The 13390-nt window shown below is 44.3% G+C and overlaps 1 protein-coding gene across 2 annotated transcripts in view; it reads right to left on the bottom strand.

The window, feature by feature from the left end:
• The window catches only part of rerea (arginine-glutamic acid dipeptide (RE) repeats a), a 126900-nt gene that overhangs the window by 113008 nt on the left and 502 nt on the right, over nt 1–13390 (bottom strand). The window lies entirely within an intron of this gene.

Raw genomic sequence — 13390 nt, 5'->3', positions numbered from 1 at the left:
AAGCGCCAGCTTGTCAGAGTGACAGATGCAGACACGACCACTGACCTAAATCACTCTTTTCCAGCACATTAACCTCCGTGTCCTTCCACCTTTTACGCAAAACACCAAACACTAACATAGGGAAACACTCCAACACCACCGACACGCTGCACAATGAGAGGCAACCCGCAAACCCCACCCAGCTCTATCTTCATCATCATCCTCTCTGATTCAAGACTACTTCTCAAGTGTCTAAACAGAGAAAAAAAATATGTATCATGCCCTCAGGCTAAATAAATAACTGCCTATTGTTCCTAGAGGGACTTTTTCTACCCAGCATTTGTAACAAAAAAATGTGTAAGTGGAGGACACGCAAACATTTCTCTTCACCTTGGAGTCAACGTGGAAGGGATCGATAACACTTTAATTACTGTAGCTCCATGTTTATGAAATGCAATAATCATTCATTAATGATGCAGACAGCGGCAAGCAGGCGGCCGGGGCCGGGCGTCAGGGCTGCGTGCAAAGGTAGGTGAAGGGAGGGGATGGGAGGATTGGCGTAAATGATTCATGGTTTGATATCTCTCCTGTATAATGGGTTCCTCCGGGGAGCTGCTGGGGCTCCGCTGCAGCGACTGACTGCCTGGCTGGATGGCTGCCTGGTTCGCTCCGACTCTGCCCAGGCTGCTTCTGCCAGTGCTGCCCAAGATTAAAAAGGCCTGCCTTCCATGAAAAGTGGCTCAGTGAAAACAGAGAGCGGGGATATGCACGTACACACATAAAAGGCTTGATTCAATATCGTCCGACAAAGTATCCGAGGGGGAGTGAAGGAGGGGAGACAAGCGAAATACCAAACTCCTTCTAGGGAGAAAGCATTAGCTGCAGAGATAGTGAGGATACTTGTGACATCTAATGGGAATATGCCAGCGTTTCTTAAAGGATGGGATTTTTCAAGACTCTGTGACTTAAAATAAAACTGATGTACCCACGTGTATGTGAGAAGCTGTGACTCTCTCCGCTGCTCTCCATCTGGGCACCAAAGGTTTTTCCCCAGAACACAACAACGCTCTAAGAAATAGGTGACAGAATGCACTGCCAAGTTTGTCCGAGGTAAAATGCCAATATTTCAGAAACACAGTCTATTTAGCACAAACTCCCCTCTATTTCTTCCTTGCCAAGCTCGGAGGATGGACACCTTAAAGTAGCCACGTGTAGGTTTTGTTGGCCGACTTATCACTCATGTTACAAAGAGAACTGATCTCAAGTGCGGATTTGGAATTTAAGGAGATTTATACAAAAATAGATCAAGATCACAACCTCTCGATTACCATATCAATACATGCTCTTGGGAGATACACTCACTGACACTGTAGATGCGATTCTATATAGCTGAGGCAAATAATGTAACAAGTGAGCTGCTAACTGGAAAGTAATCTCTGCGGCCTTTTTAGCAACATTTCGCCCTTACTTCTCCATATTACGCTGGCTGACTGATAATTACCAACACATCTATTTTTTTTTTGCACTTAACCCTCTCTTCTTTGTTGGTAGGTCAGCTTATGATGACATAGCTGTGCTTTTCAGTCTTCTTCTCATAGCACCTCTCCTGCTGTGGCAATCCTTCTCCAAGCTCAGCTCAGCTGTGCCAGCAGTGTATTTATGTCAGTTTTCTCCACCAGTAGCAACACGGTCCGCTCTTGATCTCTCTAAGGAATGTCTTACGGGATCGCCTTTTACTTTCACAACACCTCAGATAAAAGCACCAAAAAATAAAAGCTACTTTTGGCTGCTCCCTTATTCAAAGGAGGGTCACTACAGCAGGGCTTGTGTCTCCTTCCAGGATCAAACCAGTTACCGTCTGCTTATTAGGCAAACGTGTAAACCACTACACTATACAGCCCCTATAAAGCACATAAAAATACTACGTCATAAAAGAAGAAATTAAGGCAAACAAATGGAAAGGTCTTAAAGCGCCAGTACACCCACCGTATTAGCCGCGTCATGGGCAGCTAGTAATGTCGTCACACAGCCAGACTCCAAACACAGTTAGACACATTATTAGCTAATCGTTTCTGTCCCAAACCACAAATATGGAAAAACTACTCATGCTATCACATCTGCAGGATACATTCACTTCCAAGTTAGCGATGAGAACAGAACTACTTTAAAGTGTCCTCCCACAGGAGCTCCACAGGGAGCTAACTTAAGAAACAAAACGGAGGAAATTTGTGCTAAATAGATATTAACTCTAAAAAGATACCAGCTAGATTTAGCATAGCGGGACTGTTGAAGCTTATTATGTGCCACAGAGGAATTTAATGTGCACTGAAAGAGGGCTATGCAATTTACCCCCAATTTCTTAGAGTGTAACTGCATTACAGCAAAAAGCTGAAGGTCCAAAGTGGAGAGCAGGAATTGTTACAGATATCAACACCTACACCCATGAGAATACGGGCAAATCAGCATTGCTTTAAGACAGACTTGAAAAATCATAAACCTATCCCTAATAAGCCACCCCCCCACATATCCCCAACGTATCTCCTCTTCACCCGCAGAAAGAGAGGGGGGGGGGGGAATGAAGAGATTAAAGTTGTAACGTGTTGGGCTAATCATAACATAGACAGTTTAGTGCCATCTCGCATAATTAAATGCTTTGCACTAACCACCTAATGCATACTAATTTGGAACAATCCACTCCTAGAGCTGGCAGACCATGAAGCTCCCTGCAAAGGAGGTGCTTGTCTCACTCTCCCTCTGCATGTGTGTGTGTGTGTGTTTACGTGACACACACATGCACGAACACACTGATTTGCAGAGGAGTAAGGTGCTAAAGGTCAGCCTGCGGACTTGAAAGAAAAGGTCAAGCATTATTACAACATGACTAAATAAACAGGCTGTGCACAGCCCCCAGCCCAGCCGCTGTGAACACTGGAAGCCTCTACCTACAAGCCGTACTACCTGCCTGTTTGGCTGGTTGGGATTCAGCTTCATCCCTTGTCTTTATCCACATATCCCTCCAGCTCTACGACAGCTGACATGAGGACTGTCATATCCTGCCTAGATTCTTATCCCATGCTGGCTTTATTGCTCTCTTCCTCCTGAGTAACAAACACACATCCACACATGCGCACACACACACACACACACACACACACAGAGCAAACGAGAGAGGAGCGAGGGAAGCGGGGCTGCTGGAGCGTGCTTTAAAGCACATTAATATTAATTGCAGCACTAGCTGGAGTGATAACATAGACAAGATGCCCCTGCGAGGGAGCTGGGCGCAGTCAGTCCCTGCTTTTTGTTAGCAGCACTACTCATCTGTTGGCCGTGGTGAGACGGCAGGATGACGAGCATTTCATCTTTGAATTGCTTGTTTTATATTAGAAGGGGTCTACCCTCAGCAGAGAGAGGAATTTGTGTTTGAGAGCGGTTACTGTGTGTGGGCGCGTGTGCGTGTATGTGTGTGTGTGTGCACAAGGCTTGCCGTGATTTAAAAAAAAAAAGACCAGGGAAGATGAATTATTAGACTAGTGGCTACATCAACAGCAATAGAAATGTGCTTTAGAGGTAACAGAGAGTGCTTAAGCAATCTTGCTTTTATCTCCCGTGCTCTGCCTGGCTTGGCTGCATTTTATGTCCTCTACACACAACTCAGTATTCTGTGAGAAATGAGCTCTGCTAAAGGATGTAAATAATCTGCTGTTCTGGTTAGAAAACCTACTTTTTCAGGACAGTGGAGGCAAAAAAAACAACAACAGCAGAAACAAAAAAACAAATCGAGTTGAAGCCTGGGTGTTGAAGCTCATCTCCACCTCTTGGCTTTTTTTCCTCCCCCTGTAGCAATAGCAGGCAGCTGCAGGCATCAACAGATGACAGCTATATCTCTATAGTCCTCCATTTTTACCTTACCCTCTCTTTTTTCCATTTCTGTCAATTGCTATTGAGAAACTGACGCCGTGTTTGGTGCCGCCTCACTGTAGTGGGTTTGGGGCTGTACGATTTTGTGCCTTTTTTTTTTTTTCCTTCTTCTTTCTCCCCCACGATTTCCCCCCAGACTCATCAATGCCCCATTACCAAGTCAAATCAGGTGGTGCTGCAGATATTTGCCGAGTACCAAGGCTGCAAGCAGAGACACACAGACACACAGAGGATTCGTTTAGGAAGCCTGGGAGGTTTTCTAACGGTATGCTCTCCACAGGATCACAAAACAGGGCGAGGAGGTGAGCGGTGGAGAAATCACTGCTGGCTAAATGCTTGTGAGTGGTTTATGGCTCAGAGGGCAGAAAGGGAAACAGAGATGTGGTAATGCATCTCTCTGACACTCCTTTAAGCAGCCGACCAGACTGTAATCTCATGGGCCCTGTAGTAGTCGCACGTTATTGTTTCTCATTTCACATGTCACAAACAATTAAAACACGCCTGTCGATTCCTGTGCCCCATGAGCTCCATTTACCCATGAAACAAAAAAAAAAAAAAAGAAAATCCACATGTTTGAAAAAAGGTGAAAAAAAACCCAGCCAGTCTGATCTCTTTTCTCACATGTATCCACATTCCTAAGCTAAATTCCCAAAGATTGCCACGCATATTTCTCACTTTCATCGTCTTTATCTCCCTGCGACAGCAAATATAAAGTGAACGAGCCCCGTGTAATGTAAGCAGCTGCATTAGCGAGGCAGAGTGATAAAGTGAAAAGCAAAAAAAGGGGGGGAGGTAAAGACAATTCGTCCTTTTAGTTTCCTCTGCCTGTTGTCATCCTCTTTATAGCAGCAGCTACACAGGCAAGACAAAAAAAGAACTCTGGGGAAGAATCAGGCAGAAGAAAAGAGAGAAAGAGGAAAAAAAGTAGCACTGTGTGTTTTATGTAGAGATTTTCACAACCCTGTTGTTGATTAGAGGAAAAGGCTGAGTGCTAAATACAGAGGGAAACAGGGAGAAGAAAGGGAGGACTGCTGGTTCTCCAGGAAAGGGTCTCTGAGGGCTGTCAGAGGTGCTGGTGAATCTCTTCCCTGTGAGGAAGCCGCTGCACTTAGGAGAGAAATTTAAACTCCTACTGTTATGAGAATTTTTGGCTTTCATTACACCAAGGGCGCATGTCGATGCTCTCGTGGATGCATCAGAGTACACACGCACGATGCGAAGCCAGATGCCAGCTTTATCTACTGGAGTTTTTGCTGGCTTTGTGCCGAGCAGATCGTTTGCTTTGTGCCAAGAATAAAAAGGCAGAGACTGAAACTCTTTGACGGCGCTCTCCCCGCGCTCAATCGCAATCATGAAACACGTGCACGGGAAACAAAACCGTCCACCACTTTGACTAGGGATCCGTGCGACGGCGTGCGACCATCTCGCCCGTCAGTCGCGCTGTTTAAAATTAACCGGAGCAAATCGAGATGGAGCGCAGCTGACTGGACCCATCCAGTTGGAATTATTTGAGATGTGACAAGCACTTAATCAAGCTGTCATCTGCAGCGCCACACTAATGCATAAACGAAGAAACAAAGCAAGATTACGAGGAGCTGGAATCGAGCTCGGCTAAGCAAAGAACCACGCCAAATATCGTTTTCCTCATTTGAGGAAGTGGCGAAATGGAGAAAGGAAGAGAAACCGGCCTCCCAGTGAGCTGCTGTGCCCCAGCTCGACTAAGTGACAGTGAATCCTACAGTGAGTCGATTTGCTGCTTTTGAGTGCCTGAAAACTTGTCTGGCAGAGTGCTCACAGGGGAGAAAGACAGATGGGGAGAATGGAGGGACGGAGCCTCACCTGTAGCTGTCTTCTATTTGTCTGTTCATCCCTGGAGGCTTTTGGGCTGCTTTGGTACAACAAGGGAGGGTGGGGGTAGGGGGTAGGGACAAAGAAAGAGCTCTGAGGCCATCAACAGACAAAGCAAGAGACAAAAGGACAAGTTTACAGGTAAATAGTGAGGAGCAGCTGGCAGGGGGGCTGAGGAAAGCTCGGGTTTCAGACAATCGATGATCACTCACTCTTCCACAAAAACAGAGATGTTAATAACATGGCATTCACCTCGAGGAGCATGTCTTGCTGCTGCTTTATACCAGAGTTACAGAGCAAAAAAAACCAAAAAAAAAAACAAGATTACTGAATACACAAAAAAAATGAAATCAAATGTGCAAAGCAAGCTTTGACCTGACTTTCAGCTCCCCAAAGCTGACACGACGCCGTTTGAGCATGTGTGGCTGATGACAGGAGTAATTTGCTACATCGCTGATTTGAAAAACAGGAGCACTTGAAGATGACACAGAAAGACAACTGTATTGTCATCTTAAAGAGGATCTATGAAATCAGTGAGACGAGATCAATGCCGCCTCTCCCTCGCTCTCACGGCACTTTACATAAGCAGCAATAACCATCACAGAGGCCATCATCTAGCTCACCGATTTCCTGTGCAGGACTTCCAGAAACCTCCAGGCTACAAAAAGCGCCTCTCACTCCGAGCAATGGTCACATCCACAACTTCACAGACAAGGCAGGGAGGAGGAGGAGGAGGTAGAGAAGGAAAGGAGCTGAGGAGAGGGAAAAATACCACAGGCAAGATAGAGAGAGCTGGAAGGCAGGGAGAGAGTGAGGGGAAAAAAAAGAAGAGAGGTTGGGGGAAACTAGCAGTGCATCTTCATTACAGTATAGCACAGCGCTCTGGCATCGACTAGGCAAGCAGTGTAGTAAGAGCTCCTCATCCTCTCAGTTAATTAGGATTTCTGCTGCTTCATTTTGGGGCGAGGGACAGGATGTTGGAGGCTTGATTACCTTTTATTTCCCAGCCTAACGGCTCGGCTGCCTCTGCCGCTTTATTAACAGGAGATCTTGCAGATTTACAGCTCCACAGCAAACATCAATTTCAATAATTACAAGAAAACTGTTAGAGGGGACACAATGAAACGAGAGCGTGTTTTTTTCTGCCTCCTCTTCCCCACCTTCCCCGCTCCAAAGCTCCTCCCCTCTTTCGTGGGATCTAATTTCCATAGATGTGCCCTTTTCATGATTGCATGCCACAGACACGTTAAAACACACACAGATTTGCCTCAGTCACACTTGGCACTCTAAACGCTTTATAACCACTCCCTGGCCTGAAGGGCAAAGGAAATGCTTTAACCTAAGCATTTGTGTAGCCATAAAAGAAAAATGAATGAAAGATGATCTGTTAGTGCTCAGCACAACCCCAGACCCCCCACCCCATTGCGAAAAAAAAAAAAAAAAAATCTATCACATCACTGGATAAAACATCTTTATGGTGTAAACTGGATAATACAAGGGATTACAAGTCTCCTTTTTAAATCTATATCTTTACACACTGGCATCATGCCTAGATATTAGATTTCACCTTCTGACAAGGTGCAAGTGTGAGACTAAACTGAACGCCTCTCTCAAACAAAAGCTCCATCTAGGAAAGCTATAATAGAAATCATTATTAAAAAGACATCGGATTCTGAACAGAAAAGCACAGATTTCATTTGAATAAAATCAATAATTGTGTACACTTGCAGTGCATTGCCTTCCTGTCTTCTCATCTTGCTTGCTAATGTTTCTTTCATGAGCCAGCCTACTGCTGGTGACATTATAGCTACAGCACTTCCACAAGTCCCCGATGGATCGGTGAAAATGGTTGGCGTAAAACACAATTAGTACGGTCCATATGGCTGCTAGTGGAGGAGGAGCCGGAGAGGTCCCATGTGGTTTTTATAGAGGCCTACTCTTTTGTTACCCTAAAGATCAAACTGTTGTCATAATAATGGGGTCGTTTTAATTCTGTCGCTTGGTTTTTGTAAATCGGCACTTCGTCGACACATCCTCGCCCCGACTCAATGACTTTTGGCAAATAAATTGACCAACCTTGGCTCATAGCCTAATCGATAGCTCCTTCATCATGATTAATGGTTCATATTGGATAATGGGGGGAAATTTAATGTGAGGGGAGCGTTACTTCCTGATTTCAGCGCTCAGCCCTATTGATTGGTCATAACCCTCCTTTTTTGGCCAATGGAATGCGCTGATAAGAGAGCCGTGTGTTCGACCTATGTAAACTGAGCACAGAGAAAATGATTTACTGTGCTTTAGGCGCGTCTTATTCACTGATAGCTCTGTATGCCCAGCCTGACAAGCATTTTCTTGCCTGAGAAACGCAGACACCTTTTACTGAGTTGAAGCGAACAACAACAGCTTGAGGCAACAGATTTATTACAAATTGATCTATTAGATAGCACTGCTGTGCTTCGCTGTTTTCTCTCTCCCTCTCGCTCCCTCTCTCTCTGACAACCTTCCCCTGATGGCAGCTAGAGTGTATCAGAGTGGAAGTGCTACAGTGGCAAATCTAAACCCAATCCTCAGAACTCATTTTCTCTGTGCCGGCTGCTGGAACTGGGGTACAGAGACAAGATGTCCATCTTTAAACCCAGTCGATCCAGCTCAAAGTCCCAGTGTCTAAACTGAAGGCTCAGCAGGCTCAATAGGTGTTCCTAACCTGCAAGGGCAAGCAAGGACACAGTTTACCCGAGGCATCTTGTGTACAGGAGAGTGGAGAGCCACAATGTCACCCGGGTCGCTTCCTTACGGCAGCGTGAACCCTGAGATCACCGCTGACTTGCGTGACCGTCTCCATTAAAACATCACTCACAGGCTTTCCAGCTCCGCAAACTGCGCCTCGTGTGCAGCCGTAGCCGCAACATCAGGGCGATATCTGTGTTAGTCACAGAGGCAGAGCGGCACAGCCAGCACATTATAAAAAGATCTATGTGCAATTTGTCTCATCCACACTGTTGAAAATCAATGTCCTGCATACCCAGTGTTGTGCAGAAAAACACAGCATAACGAGCCATTACGGCCACTTTTAATTAATGACAAAAGCATGTTTGTCTGGACAGCAGACAGCTGTTATTGACACATCTCTCTATAAAACAATCAATTAAACCAACTGCATCATTTAGACTTGCTAATCAAAGTGGCTCTCTGATAAGTATCACGTAGCGGCCATTTACCATAATCAGTTTTTTGTCTGGTTTTATTTTTTTGCTTTATGCTTACATATCATTTTATCAAAAGATACATCATGCTGAATCTAAGCCTGAAGCAGATTTATTAATAACCAAGCTAATGAATCAAAACCCAGCACACACTTGTGTATATAATAATAGGTCCAACACGTCCACAGAAACCTTAACCGTCACAAGCAGGAGGAGATTATGACATGCTCCGTTTTGCTTTAGGTTTAAACTGATAGAAATAGATAAAACTGGCGGGTTATGTAGCCCTAAATATAAGCTGTCAATACTAACAGCATATACTGATCGAGAAACCGCACAGGCTCCATTGTGCCCCCTTTGCTTTAATCACCCCCATCTTTCATCTGTGCTACAAAAGAAAAGAGGGCCATCGGCTCCCGGATGCAATAAATGTGCGTGTCGCTGGAAAGGGAGCGGGGAGTGTGGGGGGGTCTATCTAAGATGTTGAAATATTCTGGTTAGAGTGTATATGTCTATATAAACATCTTCAGGCAGGCAGCTGCAGGGGGTGTGCGCAGTAAAAAACACTGGTATGCATTGTTTGTGTTTCTGCACCACTAGCGCCATGCCGTGTCATTACATGAGGCAATCTCTTACCTAATCAGCACTGACACACACAGCAGCAAAGTACTCCTCCTCCTCCTCATCATCATCATCATCCCCCCCCCTTCTCCTTCTCCTCAGGGGCCAGCCAGCTGATCCTACACCATTTCATTTTCCTCCTTTACTGTGATGGCAAATGGCTGGCTATTATTTTTTTAACTTTCCTTTTTAATTCACACTTCTTTTTTTTCCCATGAAGTGCTATTAATAGGCTATGCCAATAAAGTGAAAAACTAGGCCTGTGCCTACATGTTGCGTTTTAAATGGTAATTAGTAAGGCGCGCACACAGGAAACCAGCAAATGTGTAAAACTCCCATATACTCCCAGATATTTGCTGTCGCTTCACAAGGCTCGCAAATGTTAGCTAAAGCCTCCTTTTCCAGTCGATTTCTACAAATTCCACTGTCCAACCACTTGTGCACATTAAGCACAAAGAGCACTGACAGTTGCACGATGAAATATATAGAAAAGTTTCTTTAATATCTTGAAATGCTTAGCAATAACACAAGACAAAATATATCTGATTAATTAAGATGTGAGTCAACACAAACCCAGCCCAATAAGAAACAGACAGCGTTTGTAAAGATGAAGTGAGACCAACTTCGCCACGGCTGAGCTTGTGCAGAAAGCAGATTTGATCACATCAAATACCACCAGCAGTATGTAGCAAGACAGCTCACGATTGTTAACACGAGCAGCGCTTGCCGATACCATCTCCTTGGCACAATTGTGGAGCTGCAGAGGCCTGAATCAAACAAAGATGAGATATGATGCGGCGTGCTTGGATCTCCTCTTATGAGAGGTGAAGGGAAGCTGTCAGAGAACACAAAACAACATCCTGCATCTTGCCTCCTCTGACTTGCTGGCAGAAGCCAGGAGGAGGAAGAAGAACAAGAGGAGGAGGAGGAAAGGGGAGTGTGCTTGCCTCATTTCTGCCAGTGTGCCCTGTGCGTGTCAGTCCAATATCTTAAAACAACACATGCAAGGCTTTGCTACAGCCAATTACCCAGCTCTTGGCACGGGAACTGAAAAACATCTTCGGAGAACAATAAAGAGAGCTTGGCTTGTTGCGCGTGCTGTCAGTAAGTGCTGACAGATTGTTATTTTTAATGAATATACAGCACTTGAATGGCCCATCAAGCGGTCTTTGAGCGAACATTGCTCCTTTGTTCAGAGCATTAATTTTCTATGTAACAACCAGATATCTTGCAAAGAAACTGATATCAAGCACTGTAAAAGTAAAAAGCTAAATCAGTTTATCCACTTGCCTTCTTTGTCCACTGCATCCTCTTAATGCTGCTTCAAGTGTGCACAGTCATTAGAATATAAATACAAGGCAACGCACTTGCTTGATTACAAATGTCATGTAGATGCTTGATTACACATCATTTCCTGTGCCGGCTCTTTAAAAGAAGACATTTCGCTGCTTACCAACCTCTCTCGCCAGCATAATCAAATACTGTATATGAAACCCTTGAGCAGAACGGCCTCGAACAAAACAATAAATCAGCCTAATCACCCCTCTTTGAAACACAACCCCAACCTTTCCGAATGTGAAATACACGATAGCCACATATGGACGACAGCTTCAAACGCCGTCAAGCACGGCAGAAACAAACCTCCAGCTCTGACAATAAAGTGTGAGACAAGACTTGGAGAATCCTCCTTTATGGGGATTCACGAAGATACGGCAAAGTAGAGGACAACAGCGAGATGCCGTTTGAGCACGGCATGTAAACACTGAATTGCAGCGCATGTGTATTGACAGATCATCCAACAAAAGAGGCGTCAGAGCACAGTGAAACGGGATTTTCCTCAGCGTCGCCTGGCCTTTGCCACACATTATTCGCAGGAAGCTGCCATTACTCAAACGCGTATTAGTCATTAAAGGAAAATAGCAGGGTTATTACACTTCTCTTATCATTACTCTGCTGGCACTGCTGCTACTACAGCCACACAGCTAGATTAACATTCGATGGACGGGGTGTGTCATTGGATAGGTGACTCCAAGTAATTTTACCCACTGCTGCTCCTGAGATCCCACTCAAATTGAAACACTATAAAACACCCTGACCACTTAGCAGCTCTGCGAGTAACATGACAGAAAGAATCAAAAAAGGAACAGCACAAATGTTCTGCCTTCTGCTACTCTGAATTGTTCTCTTGGCCGGACCTAAAACATATTGTTTTAGAAAAACCATAAACCAAACATTAAGGTGCTTTTCAGCCGAAGCGGCGCTGAAGTAGTAATCAACATATAGCCTCTAATGGCAGACCTCTGTACCCTAGCCTAGCAAGTTTACAGGCTAAGTGGTAGTTAAAGAAAATCACAAACCACTAAGCTACTGGCAGGAGGAAAAGCCAACAAAACATCAGATGGGAATATGCAAGATGTAAGGATTAGCAAAATCCCTGTTTTTCCCCTTTTTTCCTAAAGACATAACCAACAATAATCTTCAGTCTTTAAGTAATGCTGCAGTATAGACACAAAACATTTATGGCCACATGGTTGTATCTGAGATTGCTTTATTGCTAAATTCTCTGTTTATAACAAACACACAAAGTTGGTCTGACCTCTATGTTCAGTGTCACGTCACTATCAGGAGACTTGAACGAGCTGCAATGACTGGATAGATGTGGTGGCAGCAAAGTAACAAAACCTATCCAGACCAAGCTTTTTACGACCATTAAACTTAACGTGGTGCTGGGCGTGTTTTACAGTGCATCGCTATCAGGATATCAGATCATTTATCGATGATTTCCCTATGCCCAGCCTAACACTGTGCCACTCTGACAAGTGAGGAAACGCAGGTTTTGTCCTTAAATTCATTTATACTCTTTCAGTGGACTGAAAATAGCGTGGCATTTACAGAGCAAACGAAATTTTCTCACTCCTTTGATCATTTACTATAGTGCGCTTTCTTCGTGTATTGTGAAGCCCTCAATTGTTCAGGGCTGTGTAGTCAGTGAGGTAAAAGAGTCAAGTATGAGTCACAAGCACTCAATAAAAATAAAAACACACTTTCCTGCTGGCTCTTCTCTTTTAAAGTTAGAGGTAGTAAAATGTGCATGGACTGCATAATATTTTGAAACTCTTGCCTTTCAAGGAGGAATTGTGCAACATATTTGTGGCCAAACACTACTCGTTTGTTTACTATTTTCAAACTTGCAATTCATCTCAACTTTGGTTTAACCCTGCGCAAAAAAAGCCGACTGATTAAAAAAGTATGACCTCTCCAAACACAAAAAAACCTTCACCTGATCTAGTCTCTTAAATGTTTTCAACTTTCTCAGGAGAAAATGAAGTCTTAAACCCACTTTTGGCTGTTGTATTTGTTGACAAATATCTTCAGTGTAGATTACATCTTTCATTTTCTCACAGCAGCACGAATGTGTTCTCATCCGGTGTTTAAAACCAGGCCAGACCACACTCCTAAATAACCACGAATTGCGATCTAGATAACAATAATTGAGCACAAGTCAAAACACACAAAAGACAGCTAGTTAGCTTCGCTGGCTAACGTTTCCAAGGGCTAGTGACAATAGCTGAATGGCTAAGACTATTCCCTGGAAAAGACATACCACACTGGGTAATTCAAAACAGGGAAAAGCAAGCTATGGGGTACTGCATGTTATCTCTACTCTCATACCACAAAGCGTTTAATAAATTAAAGTCGTGTTGTGTGTACTGGACGAGTTCTGTAATAACCGGTGCCAACGAGCTGTTTGTATCCAGACATTACTCTGCTCCTAGCTGGCATCTCCAATCAGTGCTAGTCACTGGCGTTAGCCGCTAACG

This window comes from Oreochromis aureus, linkage group 20 (genome assembly GCF_013358895.1).
Source record: "Oreochromis aureus strain Israel breed Guangdong linkage group 20, ZZ_aureus, whole genome shotgun sequence".
Taxonomy (NCBI): Eukaryota; Metazoa; Chordata; class Actinopteri; order Cichliformes; family Cichlidae; genus Oreochromis; species Oreochromis aureus.
The sequence above is the reverse complement of the archived record's forward strand: the minus strand, read 5'-3'. Positions and strand labels throughout refer to the sequence as shown.